Below are 24,230 nucleotides of genomic sequence, written 5' to 3'. Positions count from 1 at the left end.
AAAAAATTAATAATAATTAATTATCAAGATTATTCTTCAAACTAAAATTTTATTCTAATACTTGAAACTGCAAAAAATAACTATAAAAAAAAATATGGTTTTTAATTTTATTTATTAATTTATATTGAGTGATTTGATCTCACTCCAATGAAAAGTAAGCGGGTATAGGGGCTTTTACCTCATTGAATGCAAAGGAAGAAAAAAATTTTTTTAATCATTTTTATCATAAAACAAAAGTCAATTAATATTTTCCAACTGACAATCGATTTTTGAAAAAATTTAACAAGAAGAATTCAAAATAATCCTCAATTATGTTTACAAAAATGATAACATTTTGGAGGTGACCCGTTTTACCTCCTCCCCCTAATAGTTTTTTAGTTGTAGCAGGTTCAGGTAAAACACGGAACTAATTTAAATTTTTAAAAAGTTTTAGGCGAAAACAAAGTTGGAGTAAAAGAAAAAAAAGGTCTGAACTGTCTACTCGCTGTCACTTTAGATAATAATTGGATACAATCAAAGCTTTTGATCGATACCATTTGGATAACTCCGCCCCCTTTTCGTGCTCCTTACGACATCGCGATTAATATCTTAAATCATTTTTAACGTATAGACACTTACAGCCTTCTCTAACGATTTTTTTATGTTGTTGTATATATTAACACTCAACTAGTCTAGATCTTCCATCTATCATCGGTGCTGTTGATTTATTCTTCTCATGTTATCATTATTATTTATATTAATATAATCGAAAATATGTACCTACGCTTCTCGTATTCTCTAATGTAATAAATATTTACCCCCTGTTGTTTATCTATCATGACTCAGTTTTACTGTGGATCTAATAAACGATCTGACCTCATGAAATTTCAAATCAACTCACCTGTAACAAAAAAAAAATAAATAAACATAAGTAAAATATATAATCATTTTTTAAAAATAAATATTACATTTTTTTATTTTATCAATGGGAAAATTAAAATTACGGCTAAACTATCAAAATTTTTAAAAAATCATTAAGGACCTTTTTTGTAGCTCATTAAATTTCGCACAAAAAAGTCTTATTGCTCCAATGTCTCAAGCTAATATTTCCAAAGTTACAAGCTCTGAACTTATGGAACCATATTAAAAATTTCAAAATTTTTTAAGTCTGAATTTTTTCCACGTTTGAAATTAAAATTATGACTAAACTATTAGAGATACGAAAAAATTAAAAGGTAACTTTTTTGTAGACAATTTAATGAGCTACAAAAAAGGTCTTGGGTGCTTAATGTTTAAAGTTGATAGAAAAAGAGTTATAATTTTTTAAATAGAATTAAAATTAAAAAACGTAATCTCAAGTGTATTCAAGAGCAAAAAGACTCGTCTCAGGTACTCGTTACCTCTTGATACCTCACGAGAACTTGAGAAAGGCAGTGATCTAAGATAATACAATCACCCTACCCACTAGGAGTATACACAGTCTCTTTTAGCATACTCCTTAGCTTGTAACATAGACTGCTGGTGACTAGAGTAGAGGTATGTAGGCTAGCAATGCCATTTGAAATCTTTCGCTTAATATATACTAACATCGTGGTCCATAGCGGTATATATTCTTTACTATAATATACTGAACGAGTTAACTTTTTAGTTTTAACTCAACTTTCAGCCTGCACCCGTAACTATAAGACCATTATATACACTAGTAACTTAATGTACATATAAATATATATATATATATATATATATATATATATATATATATATATATATATATATATATACATATATAAATGAATGTTACGTGTGTATATAGAAACTATAGAAGATATATAAGTAGTAAGAGTGGAGATGTGAAAAGCAGGAGAGGCCGAAGGTCGACATCGGACTTGAACACGCCCGTGATGACCTGCCTTACTTCCACAAGAAAATAAGTCCACCGGTACATTACATTTTTATTAGACTTTACAATCTTATATATATATATATACATTATATATTTATCTTATTACATTGATCTACCGTTTCTAATTATTTATATATATATATTCATTATTTACGCGCATTAGCGAACGTGTCAAATCTATATAGCAATATATGTAACGGTTAGTAATTTATATGTATGTATATATATATATATATATATAGTACAGTAAAATAATTTTATAATTTTGGCCGGCGGTTAGTGAATTTCTGGTTCATTTAAAAAATCGGGTACTTTTATTTGGAAATTTTTTTTTTAGCCGAGAGGACAGGAGACTTGTGAATGGTAATTATCGTTCTACGAGTTATAAATTACTACCTGAATGGATATAAGAAACCCTTTGGTTTATTTTGTTTTTATTTTTATTTATGTCTCTACGTCGTTTTAGTTTTGTAAAAAATATTTTTTATTTTTTTTTTATCGTTATTTGGGTCCAGAGTCAAATGAGAGCTGCGTCAAGTCTTGCAGGTGATCGTGCAGGTGTTTTTTTAAAATGTAAAGATGGCATGTAGCTTTGCATAACCGCAAGTTAAAATTTTTTTTTTCGCTGTATTATCATCTTACTTTTATTCACTAAATTTTCGCATACAGGAAAAATACACAAGTTTTATTAAATAAAATAACCACACTGTAAAAATGGACCCGGAGAACTTCAGACGGCAGTGTGGTGTAAAATTCTCTCGGTGTAAATTTTCCACGGTGTAATCCATTTTTTTACACCATTCTGTGTTACTCGTTGTAATTTTGATTAATGATCAACAAACGATCATTGAATATTTTCAACTACTTAATCAATAACTACATTAATTTTATTTAGATATTAAATAGTATTTTGAATATTTTAATATTTTTATGATTAATTTTCTTAACGCACAATTATCATCAATTATATATTTACACATTTGACGGTGTAAAAATTTTAAATTCACACCACCTAAATTTAACACCAAATTTGGTGTAATTTTCTTACCAAAATTTTTACACCGAGATATTTACACTACACCTTGTCCAAAATTTTTTTACAGTGCAGTATTTTATAATACAAAAATTATTTTATGTTTGTGAGATTGATTAATATTATAAATATTGTTTTGAAGTAAAAAAAAAAAAATTTTTTTACGGTATTAGAGTATCTTAATTTTAAATTTATGTGATCTCATCTTTAATTATATCGTTAATAGTTATTATCTTTTTCCTTCACACTAATCTTTTGCCCTTCCTCACATATATTTGGGTTCATATATATATATATAAAAAAAAAAAAAAAATTTTTCTTCCGTTCTATAATCACACTCTTTAAATTTTGATCTTAAATTATATATATGTATATATGTTAAGTTGAAAATATTTAAGTTTGATATTATGACTGACATGATTATTGTGTGAATTACCAAATAAGTAAATAAATGTTTAAAAATAACGTATTTATTTAATTGTCATAAAAAATAAAAAAAAAACATTTTTATGGACTAAAAGTTTCCTTTAATAATTGATAAGATCATTTTAGCTAAGAGTGTTTTAAAAATGTTGTACGGTCGTTAAAATATTTTTACGACCTTTAAAAAGTAAAGTGATGAGATAGAGCATGTCAAGTATTTTGTTGTCTTGTCTCTCCTTTTCTCTGGCTCCATTAATATTATCAACAAAAACTTAACCATTTATTATCAAGAGCTTTTAAGAAAGAAGAAGGTATATTTGTATTATTTTTTCCGGTTATTGTTTTACTGTCAAAAAAATAAATAGTTTTGGATGTGAAACAAAAATAAGAGAAAATGTAAAATAAAATGAATTCTATATTTAGTTAGAAATAGAATAGAGGTAACTTGAATGAACGACGTGTATTGGGTTAAATAAAAAATAAAAATGCTGATAAAAAGTCACGTATAAGAGGGCTCGACCTGACCAGAGCGAAGGCGGCTCACCGTCTCTTTATTCTCGCGAAAACCAATCAAGCACAGCTCGGAATGTGGTGTGGTGGTCTTCAAGACCTGAAGTTACGCTTCCTCTTCCTTGTTTCATGTAATTCATCCAAAGGCGATGTTATGACTTACGTATCATTATTACGTAGACTTTCGATAATTAATAAACTACTTTTTAAATTGTATTTCATTTATTTCCTCTTCAATTTTATTTCGATACATAAAACATTTTTTTTACACTCAACTGATTGCTGGAGCTTTTAGTTTATTTAATTTCACGTAAAACGACCTACCGTAATAATTTTCTAAAATTATTTAATGCTTTGATTTTAATTTCTAAGGACCCAAAAATTATTGTTATACTTGCATTTAAATATCTTGAGATACTATACTACAAAATGTTACTTCGCAGAATCACTCGGTGAATTTAAAAAAAGATGCTTTACTTGTTTACTGTAAAAAATTTTTTGGACCCGGTGTAGTGTAAATGTCTCGGTGTCAAAATTTTGTGTGAAAATTTCACCAAATTCGGTGTTAAATTTACACTGAGAGAATTTTACACCGAAATTTTTTACAGTGCAGATTATCACAAAAATTTTTTAATCTATAATAATGATTGGATGTGTAGATTTTTTAATTACGCATAAATTGACCCATTATTATATTTTTTATCAAAATTAAGTCCTCAAAAAAATTATCAAAGATTTTCAGAAACGAGTAATCTTTTAATTTTCATACTCGCGTTTAATTGTAATTTAAAGAAATGAAAAAAAAATTTTTTTTAAGGAAATTAATAATTAGACCTTGTAAATTACTCAATTCTGCGTAAAATGACCCACTATGAAGGTAATTATTGAGTATAAAAAGTATTTTAAAAAATAGTTTTCATTCCAATTCTGGGTAAATTTGTCTGTCATTTGAAATTAAACTGTCGGCGTAAAAAATATAAAAAAATATTATTCAACTTTAACAGTACCAAGTAATCAGTCGTTAAATTTCAAAGATTTTCTTGTAGTGCGTATGACGAAGAAACAAGTGGACGTTAATAAATAATTGGCTCATTAAAGGCGTCGGTTGTTTTACGTTTCTCGAAGCAAAAATACAGAAATTCAAACATGTCAGATAACGTATAACGGAATTTTATTTTTTTTAAACTCTTTATTATTATTCGAGAGTGTTTTAAAAATAAAAGTTAAATATACACATACACGATAAAAGAATTGGCTCGAAGATTTTTATTTTTTACGTAAAGTGAAATCGCATATTGCTTGCTGCGTCAATTAGTCAGTCGGCGTCTTGTGCGATAAATCTTTTGCTAAATTTACGACTTGACTTGATTCACTTCGGACTCGTAATTATTTTTTTTTTATTTATTTATTCATTCAAATTTTTTTTATCCATTGGAACGTAATTTTTTGGGCTTGGTTTCTATTCGCGACTTGACGGAGACACAAGTTGATAGGACTAGTGACGTTTCGTTGGAGAAAGAAAACTTGACAAATCGAGTAAAGAGCAAAAAAGGACAAAGTTGTCGGTTGTCGTTTTAAATAAATAAAAATAATAAATTAACAATAAAAAAATAAAGGGAGAGTAATGTGTGTAAGGGCTAATGTTAAATGTAAGAAAGAATAAAGAGAGTTCTCGAGTGAAACGAATCGATCGAATGTCAAGTAAGTCCATGCTTAATTAATCGATCTCCCAAGAGACTTCTCGGCTTACTTAAACTCACTCAGAAGTTGTTGAAAAATTCTCATGAATTACGTGTGGTCCTTAAGACCCACCCGATCTCAAGATACAGATTTGACTACATTTGCAAAAATTACTCAACTTTGCATTTTTATATTCGATTTTTATTTTTTTTTTACTCTTATTTTTCATTGAATTTATTTCTCAATAATTATTCATTCATTCTTTAATTATTTTTTTTTTTTTAATTCGTACTTAATATTGAAAAAAAAAAAATTCGTTAACTACTTGATTACTTATTATAATTTTAAAAAATGTCAAGTAATTAAAATTTTTTTTGAACCTGCAAATTATCATAAATTAATTATTTTAAATCATCACATTAATTAAAATTTCAATATATAATTTTGAATTTATACCAAAGTAATTTTTAAAAATTTCGATGAATTTTTTTCTGATTAGTGTTAAAATAATTTTGAAAAGTTAATTAATCTGAATTACATAATTGATGCAATAGAGATAAATCCTTTTGTTGATTCGATTATCAAGATTGTGACTTGCGAGTGAGTACTAGAATGATTTATTGTTCCGCGAATAAAGGGCGCGGTGAGGCGGCATTTCTTTGAGATGAATCGAATATATAAAAATAAAAGAATTTAAAATAAAGACAGATACAGAAAATAAAGTCATGTCAACGGGACATCGGTTCACTTTTTTTTTCTCATTCACCGCCCTGTTATATATCATTATTATTATTATTATCTGGATATTTTTTAAAGGATATGAATAACGGGTCACTTTAACACCGGAAGTTATTTTGTTAAATTACAGTGAAAATTGGCAATTTCGTACGCAAAGAATATTATTTTTTACAAATAAATTTATTATGTCTTTTATTTTTATTTTTTGTCTTAATTTTTTTTACCATCTGTTAATGATTATCTCGAAAATTTATCCCAGACTGAAAAAAAAAATTACGTTTTTTTCTTTTACATTTTTTTTTAACCAGTGTAACAAAAATTAGTTCTAAAAATGTTCCTGACAGTAAACTTCCAAAATTGAGACATTTTTGGAATTTTAAAATAATTATAAGTGTGAAAAATTTTAAACTAGCTTAGACTTTTTTTGCGGGTTTCTATTTTTTTGAAATTTTCAAAACAAAAATTATTTATTGACATTTTTGTGATTCCATAAAAAATCCAATCACTCAATTTTCGAATTATTTTCAAACGAGTACAAAAAGTGAAAAAAAATTGATCTGCGCAATAAATTCTAATAAAAGTCAAAAATGTTCATAAATATTTTCAAAATGATCCTGAAGTTAGCAGACAATTAGTAATTTTCGGACTCGAAGAAAACTAAAAATATGCACATGTAGAAAATTAAAAAAACTACAAGTGCAATTTTTTAAAATATTTTTTTTTTTTATAATTTATTGTTTAAAAAAAAGTCCAAAAATTATTAGACGTCGGATAACTTCAGTATCATATTTTCAAATCGTTAATTTTTTTTTTACCTCATACCTGAATACTTTAGTAAGACTTGTAAATAATCATAATTTCTAATTAACTCCTTTTTTTTTAAGTTCATCAAACCCAAAAAATTTTCATATCAAATTATTTTTGTTCTAAAAATGAGAAAAACTCATAGAAAAAGCCTTCACTAGTTGAAAATCATTCACTTTCAAATTTTTTAAAATTCAAAAAATGTTCAGCTTAAAGTTCAAAACTGTCTCAATTTTTGAAGTTAACTTTCATGAACTTTTTTGAAAGAAATTTATTTTACGCGGGAATTTTCAATAATTTGAATAAGCTTTTAAATTCAAATTCAAAGTACAAAAAAATTTGAATGGATCATTATAGAGTTTATTAACTGAATTTATAGTTATTTTATAAAATAAAAAATAATTGAATTACCTTATCAGCTAAGAGTAATCTTTATCGTTGTATTAATCATAAAAGGTTGTTGGCAAAATTTGAATGGATTGACCGCGTGGTTACGTTCTTTACGCACGACTTACCGCGAACAATATCGCCACGATCGGCGTATAGTTGGTAAGTTAAGGAATTTATTATTATTTTGTTGAGGTAAATAGAATATATACATATATATATATATATATATATATATATATATATATATATATACATATATATATATATATATATATATATATATATATCTATATATATATGAAAAAGAGAAAAAGAGACAGACAAGAGTGCATTGAAAAGATTGGAGAAATGAGCTGTCTTGTAACTTTCTAAAGCAACTAATATAAAGCAAAATTACACCAATTCTTATACTATTTCTGTACTCTTTATTCTCCTCTCTATTATCTATACTTCATAATTCTTATTTAGCAATTTACAATGTACTAAAAAAATAAATGCTGACTAAATAATTACAGGTAAATATTTCTCACGTCCAAAGTTTGGACTTGACACTCATAGGCCTTAAGACCTTTTTTACAGAAAATAAATATAAGCTTAAAAAAAAGGTATGAGATATATACATATATATCAGCATAAAATTAATAGTTTAGTAATAATAGTTCTGCAAACTAAACAATAAATTATAAAACCACTTAGTAATTTTTCTTAACTTTTCAAAAGCTGTCCCGCAATTTTCTCATTTAAAACACAATCGTCAATATTACAATATAAATATATATATACGTATATGTTGCAGACTTATAAGAACCGTAGCGTTCTCACCGATCTTATGGAGCCGAATCAGCGTATATCGATTACGCGAAATCGTGACGCGGGGGCGAAAGATATAAATTTTCCACGTCTCACCCGGCGGGGCCCACGATCAGTGGAAATAAATTCAATGAATAATCCACGGTTACAGGCGACTCTCAAATGCTTTAAGAGAGAAAGAAAATTAACAAAACAACAATTACGTATCGCTTTGGAGGATAATAAAAAAAAAAAAAATAAATAAATAAATAAAATGACTAAAGTGAAGTGAAAGAGAGTAAGAGAAAGAGTTAAAGAGAAGAATGGTAAAGGAAACGAGAAGAGGCAAACATCAAGAACCAAATGGAAGAAGTATAAGCTATATACCCCAAGATCGGTATGGGCGTGTTGTACATCTCAAGAGTTGAAGTGGTAGCCTCAGGACATCACGAGTCCTCTTCGTGTTCTCCCACCGTTCTCTCCTTTACTTTACTTTAACTCCTTTTATACTATACTACACTATATATATATATACTTCAATCCACAATCATTCACGTTCCAACAGTTCATCTCATCTGTTACCATACATCTTTTTTTTTATATATTTTTTTAATAAATAAAAGGAGTCTCTTCCGTTGATAATGATCACCAAGAAAAGGAAGTCAACATGGACATGAAGGATAAATATTTTTATTTAAACTTTTAAATGTTAACAAACTGATATCAATAATCTCAATGGGATTTTATCATTATCAGTCCAATTGGAAGAGCGTAACATGAAAGCCAAACCATCATTGCTATGTATTTTATTTTTATTTATTATTTTACGTTTACTTTATCTCAGCTTGGCGGCAAGGATTATATATTTTTAAAAAAAGAGTGTAGTGTAGTATATATATATATATATTGCGATTCGTTGTAAGGAATTTTGTGCTCTAAGGGGAACGATAGCATCTGGGGAATCGCGAGAGATTCGCGTCCGTTACGGGGCGCAAGCAACCGCAGGCCTTTTACGCGCTTCGCCGACTTCTAAAGCGGCATCTCATCATTATTCGGATCTCTATAACTATACAATAGTATGGATGCAGTCAACTAGGATCGAGGATCGAGGATCGAGGATCCAGGATACAGCACATGTGCAAGTTAAGATGGACATTGATGTTTTGATGTTTACTGTAGACCAAAGCCTTCATCATAAGTCTTTTTAATGCTCAACATATGTATACACATATATATACATATATATATACATTAATGAAATTGTTCTTTTGTTGATTTAATTATGAGAAAGATATTAAGTTGTGTAAAGTTTAATGTTGAGTATTAAGAATGGGGATTGAAAAATAAAAAAAAATAATTCTGTAGAAAGAAAATAAGACGAAGAAGAAGAAAAAGAATAAGAATAATAATAGTAATGTATGAATAGAGGTGAAGAAAAAAGCGTGGATAATTCGACCTTGCACGAGGCAATCGCGACGACGCCGGTAACAATGCTCGCGTCGATTTTATCGGGGAATACCCGCAGCGGTGGCTCATTAAAAGTCCACCGGCTCGGCTCCGATGCCTTACCTCTAGTAAAATATATATATATGAAGGAAACGGGTGAGATACAATGTTGAATGAAAATACGTAATAAACAAAGACTAAAAAATTTAAGTTCGTTATCTGTATCCACCTTGTAGCTTCTCTTGTTCCCGAGTTCTTTTTTTGGCGCTCTTGTAACTTATGAGGTGTTCAAGTTATTTTTAAATTTCTGTAAACTATTTTCCGATTTTTGCAAAACTGACTTTGAAAAAAAATAAGGAAAAGTTTATAGTTTTGTATTTTAAAGGTAAACTGTACCGTTGATCTTGAGGATTATCAAGGTAAATCTATCTGGGGAGAATTTATATACAAGAAGAGGAAGATTAATAAAAATAAAAATAAAAGGAGAAAAGGCATATTCTCCAAGTTATAATTCTCAGCCAGGAAATGCCAGTTGTGCGGGTGTGAGACCAATGATCCTGATGATGCTGTGGTACTCTCTGGTCTCTGGTAGTTGTGAATCTTAAACCCAGGATCGCGTTTCAACTCCGGTGGCCTTAATCGTCTTGTGAAGAGAAGTAAAGTTGAAGTGTCTACTCTCTATCTCTTTTACTCTTTCTCTCTAATTCTCATTTCTGTTGTGAAGAACTTATTCAGTCGTCAAGTCATTTTTAATAAATTTGCATTGAGTGGCTCGAGTATTTAAAACCTTATTTTTTTTAGTGAATAATGAATATGTCGAAAACATAAAATTTTTGTAAAATTGGGGAGGTGTGAAATTTTGAAAAATCAATTCATTTTTTTTGCATGTTTCGATAGTCTATACCTTCAAAATAACATACTACAATTTCTAGTGCATATCTCGAATAGTTTTTTTGAGTTACAGATCGAAAGAGCAGCCACTTATCGGTTCTCAAAAATACATTTTTCAAAAATGCTGCAGTTGTAAGTCGAAGACAAATCATCCGATCGATTTGATTTGAATTGCAGTTTCTTTTATATATTTCTACGTACCATGAACCTCCAGTTTTTCAACGAATCAAAAATGTAATTTTGCCAGGCCAAAAATCATAAAATTTTCGCGCGAAATTTGAAATTTTTTTTAAAAACCCCGCCATTTTGTTAAATTTAAATTTTTTTCTTAGCCCGAGGGTCATGTTACGGGAAATGCCTTCTAGTTTAATGAATTTTTTGGTTTTTTTGATTTCATGGACTGAAGGTCGCTATCACTGCAGGAGGAACTTTTTTTTTGAGCGGGGAATTGTGAATAACTCGCTAAATTTTGAATTTTTTGGTCCAACAATTTTATCTTGTTTTCATTATATATTCACAAATATATACTCAAAATATTAAAACATTCCATGCAGTATTCTTTAAAAAAATTCTCAAAAATCATCGTTTTTTCAGGCAGTCACACTAGACTCCTCTAACCGCCAAAAAAATTTTAAATCTTTTGGAAACATTATTCAAAGAAAAAAATTATGAAAAATAATTTAAAAAAAAAAGATTTTGAAATTGTCTATAGAAGATTTTAAATTTATTTCCCGTTTATTGAACGCAGTTTTTTTATCTAAATTCAGAAAGAATTTCGATCATGAATACAATATATATTTTTTATTTTTTTTTTTTTTTTCATTTATATGAGACTGGAGTAATAATGTTTTTATAATGAAAAGTAGCGTCAAAGATAAATAAAAGTAATAGATAAAAAAAGTACCAACTATTCATCTCCATCTAAAGTTTCCTGAGGCGACTGACATCCGACACTAAAGCACGTGAAATAGCAATTGGTTGCGCAAATCGTCTCTTTTTCTTTTCATTATTACTTTTTTAAAAAAAAAGTAATTTTTTTTTTCATTTGCTTTGTATTTATTCATCGCAAGACAAATTGTTTTATCTACAGTATGAAACATCGAGCAAACAGAGTTAGCAAAAAGTTAAGATAGAGTTGTCAGAATACTACAGAGTAAGAGTGACGAAGGGGAAATAAATAAGAGGAAATTATATGAATAGAAAAATTTAGATTGATGGAAAATAGTTGTCAGTTTATTTTATTTATTTATTTATTTGTTATTATTATTGTAATGTAATTTATCTTTATTAACGAGCTGCAGATGGCTTTCATTAAATTTTATAATAAAGTCATTACGTAAATTACTAATGTTCTATAAATAAACGCAATTTATCGTTAATTTTTTTACTACTCAAATTACGTGACTTTAAAATTTTCATAATTTCTTAAATATTGATTTTAGGGGAAAACTCATATAATCATTTTTTGTAGGAAATTAAATTGTCTACAAAAAATATACCTTATAAATTTTTCGTATCTTCAATACTTTAGCCAGAATTTAAATAAAAACTCCAAAAGTCTCCAATAAAATAACAATTTATTTCGACATCTTTAAATTAAAATTAAGACTAAATTGTTAGAGATACAAAAAAATGACTCAGGACCTTTTTTGTAGCTTATAAAATTTCCTATAAAAAAGTATTAGAAGTCATAAGCCTGTAATCCATAGTTTGAGCATGAGAAATATTTTTAAAAAAATTTTATCATTTATAGAGATCATTAATCATTATAACTGCGAGAAACGGAAATATATATAATTTATATTCTGTGAAATATTTTAACGTCTGGTATATGTATACAAATCGATAATGTTTAATAAGATAGTATGTTAAAGCTTAAGGATTATCGAAGGTTCGAAATCTGCATAGTCGTGAAGCATTAAACGTGTCCGTTCTACTATTTTATGAGCCCTCATAAAACATTTCCGTTTTCCTTTTCTAACATAACATATTTTTTTTTTTTTTAACATATATTTTTGAATCGGTAGATGGCAATGTATATTATGATTCTCAAAAGGTTACGTAAGAAATATATATTTTATGGAGCTACCTGGCTACAGGTGTAAGATAAATGATTTGTTAAAATGTGGATTAAAATGTCTTATTTGTTGTTGTAAATTTGTAACTATCAAACTACACTATAAATATAAATAATTATTTTATATTAGATACATAGTATAGTAATCTAACATGAGATGAAACTGACGTATAAAAATTTATCATGCTATCACTGTGGTATATTTACTAGACATTTACGGCAACAAAAGTAACTCCCACTATTTAAAAGTCAACGATCGCAAATGCGGAAGAAAACCATGAAACCTTATCCTAAAATCTTTTTGTACTAAAAAGAATAAATACTTTTATATGTTACTTTTTTTTTATCATCATTTTATTCCTTTGCTCCTTATCTTCGTCGCCATTTTACGATCGAGAAAAAGCCGTAAATTCAATTGTACTAATCCTGATATAGATGCAATGCCACAAGGATAATAAAATAATTTTAAAATAAAAAAAAAATAATACAGGATTTGAAGAAAGGGAAAAAAATTAAATTGTATCGTTATCGAATTTACGCAATTTAATATTTTAAATTTATTGATAAATTTTTTTTTATTCCAAAAGTCAGTGAATGGAAAAATTTCAAACCGCGATATAAAAAAAACGGATGCTGAATATTATATATTTTTTTGTTAAGAAATATATATATATATATATATAATTGCATTGAAAACCACATGGAGTACAAAAGAGAAGAAAACGATTTGCATAAGAAATGGTTTAAGAAAATTGATCTTAACTTTTTAAGTATTGGTTTTACGGACATATGTGTAAAGACATTTTTTTAGTAAATTTAATTTCCTATAAAAAAGTTATGGGGGACTATGAGCCTAAATTCAATAGCTTAGATGATAAAAGCGTTTGAATTGTGATGAGCATTGCGATATTTTTTTCCAAAAGAACGGAAGCAGCAAATCATGAATTTTTTTTTAAGCTGAAGAAGTTTGAAAAGAGAATGAAAATAAAATAAGGACTTGCAAACCACGTTGGGCGTGAAAGGTGAGAAACCGATCTGCATAAGAAATCGAGTTGAGAAAAGAACACTTCTTTCTTAAACTCCCTTTTATTTTCTTATTTTTTATTCTCCTCACTATATACATTAACACTTGACGTAATTTTTAGCGTGATTTATGTTTTCACATGGACTGCAAGAGAAATGTGAAAGGAGGTACTTAAAAATAAAAAACAACTAAGACCTATACAATAATTATACGAAAAATAAAAATAAAAAGAAAGCTTGGATCTAGATTTTTGCATTAAAAATTTTTTATCACAAGTGTCTGTACTGTAAGTTAAATTGCTCAATTTCCGGTATCATTTTAAGACAATTTAATTAAAGTTTCGTCTAAATTTAAATTTAAAAAAAAAAAGTTGTTGTAAAGAAAAAAACATGAAGTTTTTTATTTTTTTTTTATACCCGAATCGTAAATTTATCGATCTTGAAATGTAGTCACGGTTACTCTTCTTCATGCATTATTAAATTCGCAAATTTGTAGTAGTATCCCTTTTGCAAAGGCTACTGTGCATTTGCGGTGGAATCCTTTTTTGGTGGACGCGATATACGAAACGAAACGGAACCATTTTATTTCTCGATTTATAAATATATATATATATATATATATATATGTATAAAAGAATTTATCAGAAGTTTTAAAAAGGGAGCCATGAACTCGAAGTTTGCATTTAGAACATACGGAAGACCGCTTTAAAATTTTCTTTTTTAAATATATTCCCGATTGTTTTAAACGATAAGGACTTTAAAGGACATTGCATAATAAAATATTTAAAAATATATATATATGTATATAAAACATATAGACTACTCAAATCGAAACAATGTGAAATAAAATAGTGAGTAAGAGTAACAAGGTAAAAAAAAACAAGGTAAAAATAGCCCGTATACCCGCTCAGTACCATGAGTCGCTCACGTTAACTGTTTAATGCGTTTTTATAATTTTTATAAAAAAAAATTTCAACTAAAAAAATTGTTATTGATAAATAATTATTTGTCAATCTAAATATATTAAAATATCATGTATCAAATTATTTTATAATAGATTATAAATTTAAATTAAGTGACTGTTTTCAAAATCGCGCATAGCCGGGCATTTTTTACTTTAACGTTCGTTCATTAGATTAAATTTAGGTTACGTCAAATTTTTTAATAATTATTATAACTATATCTTATTAAATATATTTTTAAAATTCATGAAATTTAATATTATGAAAGAATAAAGTAATATAATTTATAAATTATTTGTCCAAATCAATAAACTTATGATAGTTTAATTGATATTGTCTTTGAGCGACTTTAGGGCCATGTGTTGATCGAGTAATGGTACATGACAACTTTTAGTGAGCGACTATGGGTACACTCAAGGAGCTTATTTAAAAAATTAATAATAATTAATTATCAAGATTATTCTTAAAACTAAAATTTTATTCTAATACTTAAAACTGCAAAAAATAACTATAAAAAAAATATGGTTTTTAATTTTATTTATTAATTTATATTGAGTGATTTAATCTCACTCCAATGAAAAGTGAGCGGGTATAGGGGCTTTTACCTTACCACTGAATTTTATTTTTATTTAAAACAAAAAATAAATAAAAATAATGAGGTGTGTAAAATTTAAAACTGCAGGTTCAAGTTCAGGGTTAAAACACCTACGTATGGTACATTACTTACTATTGTGTATGCATTACACCTTAATAGAGGGTTCTTTGAGTCTTTGTAATAGTTGATGACGTCATGGTAATGTAACTAAGCCTTGGACTTGGATTCAGAGAATGTAATATCTCGTTGGGAAAAAGACAATGGGATTTAAATTAAAGATAAAAATTTTCTTTGTTAAAAGCTACGCCTCCATGTTTTCTTTTATTTTTTATTTAGCTTTAATTTATAATCGAGTGAAGATGAATTTAATTGTTTGGGAATTTTATTGGAAGAGATCGCGTGCCGGGTCTACTAAAAATCAACTGACGAGTTTGAGAACAGGGAGTTAAATTTAATATTTATGTTGATTTTTTTTATGACGAGTTATTACCTGGACTTTAAATGAAAGCTAAGCAGCGATGACGATTTATAGTCAAGTGGAATATTTATTAATTTTATTTTTTTTTAGATGAATCACATATGAAACCACATGCCGATCTACTGTAAGTTAAACCCGTCGATCTCGTTCGCGTGCAACGATGTGGATATAATACTGTCAGAGGATCTGCCGCTGAGCGACCCGACAAGGATAATGAGAACCAGGACCAGAATAAACTTTTTTGAATGAAAAAATTTTGAATTGTTTTATATATTTTTGAATTTTTTTCTTGAATCTTTTTTCAATTGAAAAAACTTAAAATATAGATTTTAATTTTCATATTTAGTGAATAATTATCTGTGATTTACTTTAAAGAAGCCGCTCATTTAATACTTAAATCATTTTATTTCATTTGTTATTAAAGGGTTCAATAAATCTGAGTACTGAGTACAGAGTAAGTACAGGTCGTAATTAATTTTAAAGACTAACGAACGCTCTGGAAATCGAATCGATTTTTCATTTAAGTTTTTTTTTCTTCAAGATAAATACAACCTTTTAATTATTAATTTTGTTTTTATTTTATAAATAAACTGCAGTATTTTTTTTTATTTTTACTGATGTGGAAAAAAAAGGTGAAAAGTGATTTGAGGTAAAAGCCGTAATACCCGCTCACTTTTCATCGGAGTGAGATTAAATCACTCAATATAAATTAATAAATAAAATTAAAAACCATATTTTTTTTATTGTTATTTTTTCAAGTTTCAAGTATTAGAATTAAATTTTAGTTTTGAGAATAATCTTGATAATTAATTATTATTAATTTTTTAAATAAGGTCCTTGAGTGTACCCATAGCCGCTCACTAAAAGTTGTCATGTACCATTACTCGATCAACACATGGCCCTATTGTCGCTCAAAGACAATATCAATTAAACTATCATAAGTTTATTGATTTGGACAAATAATTTATAAATTATATTACTTTATTCTTTCATTATATTAAATTTCATGAATTTTAAAAATATATTTAATAAGATATAGTTATAACAATTATTAAAAAATTTGACGTAACCTAAATTTAATCTAACGACCGAACGTTAAAGTAAAAAATGCCCGGCTATGCGCGATTTTGAAAACAGTCACTTAATTTAAATTCAAAATTTATTATAAAATAATTTGATACATGATATTTTAATATATTTAGATTCGCAAATAATTATTTATCAATAAAAATTTTTTTAGTTGAAATTTTTTTTTATAAAAATTATAAAAAACGCATTAAACAGTCAACATGAGCGACTAATGGTACTGAACAAGTATAGGGACTTTTACTTTATTTGTTTATTTTTTTGAAATTTTTTCTGCAATAAAACTGATGAATTATTTATGAAATAATATTTTTGACAATGGACTCACAAGGTTGGGATGTTTGAAAAAATATTTAAATTTAAAATGAGATCGTAAATTTAAAAAGGCCTTATTTTAGTGCACTTGTAAGAATGTTAAGATGTTAAGATTTGACATAAAGGTTTTTGTGAGAGAAAATTGCTAATTCCTATCGACCTGAAGAGAAATGAAAGTCGACAATAAAAAATAAAAGAAGAAGGAAAAGAGAAGAAACTTTTGAATTGCTCTTTAGAGTTTGCAGGTTGGCAACATCCGAGAAGTAAAATGAAGTTTTGCACCCTTTTGTATACAACCAAACAACTTGGTTGGTTGGTTCGCTTATATCGTATTGTATTTTGTATACTAAACCTGAAGACTCGCGTGACTAATTGCCAAGTCCGGGCGTTTATAATTATTTACGGTGGCGTATGCAATACAAGTAAATGTAAGAAATTTGGTCAAGACATTTTAAATTTCGTGGAAAAAAATCGGCTTTTGTTAATTCGTAAGAGTCAGGTGACTTTGGCTTTAACAATTCAATGCTTCTTATTTTATAATTTATGCAAAATAAAAAATAAATAATTAAATAACAAAGAGTTAAAAAATAAAATAATAATTTTGTAAATTTAAATTGGTAAAGTTTTTTTTTACGCAGTAATTTCTAATCATGCATCGGTTTCTCCAACGTAATTCTCAAGTCATATTTTTAGGCAATTACGACTTTTTTTTATTTATATAATTGATAACTGAAATATTAATTATCACATGCTACGTGTTACAAAAACCAGCATTGGATATATTTTTCCACCAATCACAACTTTCGAACTTCGACGGGTCACTTTCAATAAAGGTATATAAAGAAATATATTTTTAATTAAATTTATAAAACGTCTGCATTAATAAATTTCATTGAATATATATCAATAGAATACAATGTATAAAGCTTTGATAATTCTTAACTTAACAGTATTATTTTGTACTGTAATGGCAACATTTTTGTATCCACCAGAAGGATTGGAATATAGCGGTGAAGATTTTAGAAAACTTCTTGAATTTTTTCGTCACGAAAATGAGACTACAATTAATTTTCCCGACTCAGAAATGAATTCAACAGAACTTTTGAAAAATTTGGAACAATTTAAGAGCCGATGGCCGCAATAAAAACTTTTGAAAAATGTAAGTATTTAAAAATTTTCAAATTAATGCTATTTTATAATAAAAAAAACTCTATTGAATTATTCTTTCCAGTTTTGATTACATAAATTTTACTTTTCAATTGTATGCCGTTTATTGTTAATGACTGAGGATACTACTAAAAATAATTTCTTTAATTAATTTAATTACTAATGATACTTTACTCTGCAACTCGCTTATTAATTTCATTTATTTTGTCATTTAATTTAAATAAGTATTATAAATTTTCTCAAAATTTAAAATTCGAATTTTGACAAAACTTCACGATTATCACAAAAATGTACTAATTGTTATTTTCAATAAATCAAATTTCTTACAAGAAAGGTCTTGTAGATTTTTTACCTATAATCATAAGTGTTTAAATTAATGATTTTGAATTTTTCGTTTTGGAATTTTAATTAAAATTTTAGATACTAAGTGATAAATTTACCTAAAAATTGGAACGTTTTTGACGTAATGAAAATTAAAATAATTTATTTTATTTGACTTAAAAGGTGACTTAAGGGGTAGGTAGGACTGCAATTTTCCGATTCCGATTTTCAGGTACACGGGATAATTCAACATCTTCAATTAATTAATTAATTAATTAATTATATGTTGGCTTTCATACATTGTTAATATAAAACGTTATTTTTTTTATTTTTAAAATATCTTTGATGAAGACCCTGAAGTTAACAGACAATTAGTAATTTTCGGATTTTTTTTTCAACGAATAAATTACAAAAAAAAAAAACTAAAAATATACACATGTAGAAAATTTAAAAAACTACAAGTGCATTTTTTTCAAATATTTTTTCTTTTATAATTTATTGTTTAAAAAAAAAATCAAAAAATTATTAGACATCAGCTATCTTTAGCATCATCTTTGACATTCATTTATATTTATAGCTATTTTTTTACAACGCATTATTTTTTTTATACAGCGATTGTATATCCGATGGGAAATAAGTTATTAAAAAGCAATTAAAAAAAGTCAACGACTAGCTTTATCTGATTAATTTTGTTTTGTCCAATAATTGGATCATGATCCGGTATATTTCCACCAATCATAGTTTTTGAGCTTTGACGTGTCATTTTTAATAAAATATTATAAGAACTTTTATTTTTAATCTAGTTTATAAAACTAAAATAGCAGACAGATAATTTTTTTGTGGCAAAGTAGTATAAGAATGTTAAAAATAGTATTAATTATTAGTTACACTGCGTTAATTACTGTTGCAATGGCCGATATTCAAACACGCCCATCAAAAAGTGAGTGGACAGAAAAGGGAGAAGAGTTTAGAGAAATGATTATACAGTTGAACAAACAAAAGAAATCTACAGTAGATTCGGAAATAAGTCCATATGATTTTATAGCCGACATGTTAGAATCGAAAATGAAGTTGTCTTCACCGAAAAATTTTCAAAAAATTGTATATGTTCTCTATTAACTTATCAATACTTCCAAATGTAAGTACTATTTCAGATTAAATGCTAGACTGAGAAAAATGGAGACAAACAAGTACGAATTCTCATTACGCTGCTGACGTAATTTCAAACAGGAAGTCGAAGTTACCAAAAAATAATTATTCTAACTTAGACAAATAATTTCTTTTATAAATTATCAATAAGTTTTCAGTGAATATCTTTTTTACTGCAGCATAACAAATTTTCGACGGTACATTTTCTGTTTTAAGTTTCGTTGATAGCTTAATAAAAATTGGTACATTTTTTCAGCCCATTTTTTCGGTGTAATATTATATGAGAGCATATTATTTTATTTTTTTCAGTATTTTCTACATTTTAGAACATTACCGGCATAGAAATTCTGCTAGAAAATTTTAATGAATGATAATATTCAAAAATAAATTATTAAATATCCCGATAAAAATTAGTTAATAAATTTTTTTTATATACAACATAGAATTTTCTGCAAAAAAGGTTTAGTTAAAGACATGATCATTTGAATTTTTTAATATGCGATTATATAATTTAAAAATTACTGTAACATGATTTGAAATATACTTAAATATTTTCCAAGAGTTTTTTGGCTTCCTTGGACATTATTAATAATTATAAGCCGCAGATATAAATAATGAAGAAGTGCTCTAATTAATTGGTTTAATTAAGTAATTGAGGTAATGAATGTCGCGAATGTTTTAAACGGTACTGATGATAATATAAAAAAGGCTAGAATGTGGTAGTGTATACTATTATATATATATATATATATATATATATATATATATATATATATATTGCAGAGGAGGAAAAATATTACATTTTGCGGTGAGTTGAGCGAAGATTATATCGACACTTGGTATACGCCTGCTTGAACTTCTTTCTCTTCGTAGCAACTTATCTAAAATCTGTGAGCAACTCTCTTGTCCCTTCATCTTCTCGCGTGTCCCTTTACTTTTTTTGAAACATATATATATATATATATCCTCTGTTATTTACTCTTACTCATCTTACTCACTCTCTTTCTCTTTTTACTTATTTATTTTATATAAAAGTAAAAAAAACAAAATATATAAAAATTTATCAGCTCTCTTTCTCGCATCATGTCATCGTATATAAAAAACTAGAGCAAGATTTCTTGTCCAGGCAACTAAATTGGTTGAGATGCCGCCGATTGCGTTGACTTTTCTCAACACACGAAAAAATAATAAAAAAAAAAATATATATATATATGTATATATATATATATATATTTATAAATAGTTACTGGACACCGAGTCACGTTCTGTCAAGTTTCCTGCACACTCGTAAGACTGATTACGTCAAGATTTTTATTCTCTATCTAGTTTCACGCTGATAAAAATCAAAGAGACTACTAAAAATATTATTACCTTTTTTTTTTTTTAACGTGACTCGAATATTGTTTTATAAATTTATTCATTTTTTTATTCATAGATGTAAACTTGTTTTTCTTTAAAATATTTAAATTTTTTTCCGTGACAAAAAAATTATTTTTTGCTTATACATATATTTATATATATATGAAGAAATAAATTCGCGTGATATACGAGCATCTTTCAGTGCAATAATCATAAGACCAAATTTAAGTCAATAAATCAAAAAATATAAATAACTAATCGACGATAACTCTTCATGTGATTATTATTATTATTATCGTTTTCACACTCTTCGATTCTTTGATTTGTCTTTCTGAGCGGGCCACGAGACAAAAGTTTAGCATAAATCCTTAAGGATTCCCTGAGGCGAACGCGAACGAGTAACTTCTTTCTTGTATTACTTTTATTTGTTACACTCTATATACATATGTATGAGTACATATATTATTTCTATTAATAACATAAGCAAATTGTTGACAGCAGAGTTCTTCAGTGACAAGCAACCATGACCAGAAGACCCAAAAAAAACGTATATAAATATGTATTGGTGAATATGAAGTGAAGTTGAGAAAATATAAGCAAGAATGAAGTCAAGATGTATAGATATATGAGAAAAACGTGTGCGTTATTCTTTGGTTCGTGAAACAACATGATATACGGTCATGCATCAGCGCAGAATGCATGTAAACATTTCATATATATATGAATTGAAACAACTTCTTCATTTTTCTGACTCTATGATACTTTTTACTTCAACTTCGACTTCGAATTCCGATTTGATTTAAACTTCAGTTACGTAATTTATTTTTACAACCCGATTTTAGTTAAGGCTGAGTTTATTTCATTGAGGGGAACCACTAGTGTGAAATTTTGAAAAATTAATTCATTTTTTTTTTTTTTTGCATAGTTCGATAGTCTATACCTTCAAAAATAACATACTACAATTTCGTGCATATCTCGAATAGTTTTTTTGCGTTACATCTGAAGAGCAGCCGCTTATCGGCTCCCAAAAATACATTTTTCAAAATTGCTGCAGTTATAACGCGAAGACAAATCAACTGATCGATTTGATTTGAATTGCAGTTTCTTTTATAGATTTCTACGTTCCATGAACCTCCAGTTTTTCAACGAATCAAAAATGTAATTTTGCCAGGCCAAAAATCATTAAATTTTCGCGCGAAATTTGAATTTTTTTTAAAAACTCCGCCATTTTGTTAAATTTAAATTATTTTCTTTTCCCGAGGGTCAAGATACGGGAAATATCTTCTAGTTTAATAAATTTTTTGGTTTTTTTGATTTCATGGACTGAAGGTCGCTATCACTGCAGGAGGGACTTTTTTTGAGCGGGGAATTGTGAATAACTCGCTGAATTTTGAATTTTTCTGTCCAAAAATTTTATCTTGTATTCATCATATATTCACAAATATATCCTTAAAATATTAAAACATTCCATGCAGTATTCTTTGAAAAAATTCCCAAAAATAATCGTTTTTTCAGGCAGTCACACTAGTAGTCCCCCTTAATTATCTAAAAAAATTATTCGAGGATTTAAATATATTTATTTGTAATGATAAAAATATTTCTAACGGTAACGAGTGAATTGTTAAATAAAAATAAATACTAAAAAAAAAAAAGTGATATATTGTGTGCCCAAAGTACAGGACAATGCATGGGCATGGGTCGATGGCGAGTGAGTAATGCTGGGAGCAATCTACATCTTTGATAATAAATATCTCAAGACCTTTCTCGCATCGCTCCTACATATATACATATATATTTAAAATTTTTTTACTTTGCTTTTACTTGTTCTTTAACTTGAGCTTTTATGTATACCGATCTTACGTTATGTTATATTACTCTCAATATACATATATAAATAACACCTACAATCTACATATATAAACTTTGTATTAAGATATTAAAAAATGAAAGATATCAAATAACTTTTTATAATTCTCGACTTAATAATTTTTTTTTTCAGCAATATTAATGAAGACATTGTACAGTAATTTGATATTATTTAATAACAACTTTCATTTTTTATATAAACATATAAATTACTGTACTATACAGATCAAAAATCAAGAAATATTTAACTAACTGAAAAGAAACTGGATATTTATATTATTTTAATTACTGAGATTTAGTTTTTAAGATTTTAAGCTAAGCAATGATTGAAAATTCAAAAATGTTAATTAACAAAAAATTATCTATCAAAATTTTTAGCGATGCGACAATAAAACAAAATATTTTATCTAAAAAAAATAGAGAATGAATAAGCTGAGGCATAAGATGACGAGGTAAAATCTCTTTCTATATTCCTCGAAGCTCTTAGACTCAAAGCAGTTCAGTGGATCCTTTTACGGGGAAGGAGATGAAGGAGGCGAATAAAAAATAAAATACGAAAGATGAAGCACAAGAAAGAAGAAAGAAGTTGTATGCTATAATGCATAAGGGGTATAAAATATATATACATATATATAAGTATGTAAGGAAGAAAGTGTACACAAGATAAAGGAAGAAGCAAGTACACCGAAATGGCGGAGAACTCTGGAGGGTCTCGAGGACAAGATAAGCCTTTGTGCCGGACACGAAAAAGACCTCTCGAGTCTCAAGACAACAGATCCCGTCCTCTTGTCTCACATTTCGCGAGCCACCGTAATATTTTACTTCAAAATCTGCTCCTCTACTTGTCAAGATCTCGACAATCTTTTTTATATGAACCATTTTTTTAATTATTTTATTTACCTCATATATTTTTGTTAACTTAGTATCAAATATAAACCAACATGACATATTTATACGGTTATTACGGTTAATTGAACAATAAATCAGTTTTTAAATTAATTACTTTATAAAATAAATAAATATATACGATTGATCAAAGCTGGATTATAAAAAGATAAATTTAACGCATTTAATGCCCCATTTATTTCACCGCGGGATTCCGAGTTTAATTCGCGATTTTATAAAAAAAAATTATTGATAATAAAAGTATAAGTGGTATCAATATATCTAATGGCAGATAACTTTAAGGGTAATTTATAATTGTATGAGATTTATCAAGATCGATAATACTTAAGACAATTAAATA

The 24,230-nt window shown here is 27.3% G+C and overlaps 1 protein-coding gene across 3 annotated transcripts in view; it reads right to left on the bottom strand.

Annotated features, from left to right (window-relative positions):
- Positions 1 to 24,230, bottom strand: part of LOC103569561 (neurogenic locus Notch protein) — a 163,319-nt gene that overhangs the window by 20,636 nt on the left and 118,453 nt on the right. The window lies entirely within an intron of this gene.

This window comes from Microplitis demolitor, chromosome 7 (genome assembly GCF_026212275.2).
Source record: "Microplitis demolitor isolate Queensland-Clemson2020A chromosome 7, iyMicDemo2.1a, whole genome shotgun sequence".
Classification (NCBI taxonomy): domain Eukaryota; kingdom Metazoa; phylum Arthropoda; class Insecta; order Hymenoptera; family Braconidae; genus Microplitis; species Microplitis demolitor.
The sequence above is the reverse complement of the archived record's forward strand: the minus strand, read 5'-3'. Positions and strand labels throughout refer to the sequence as shown.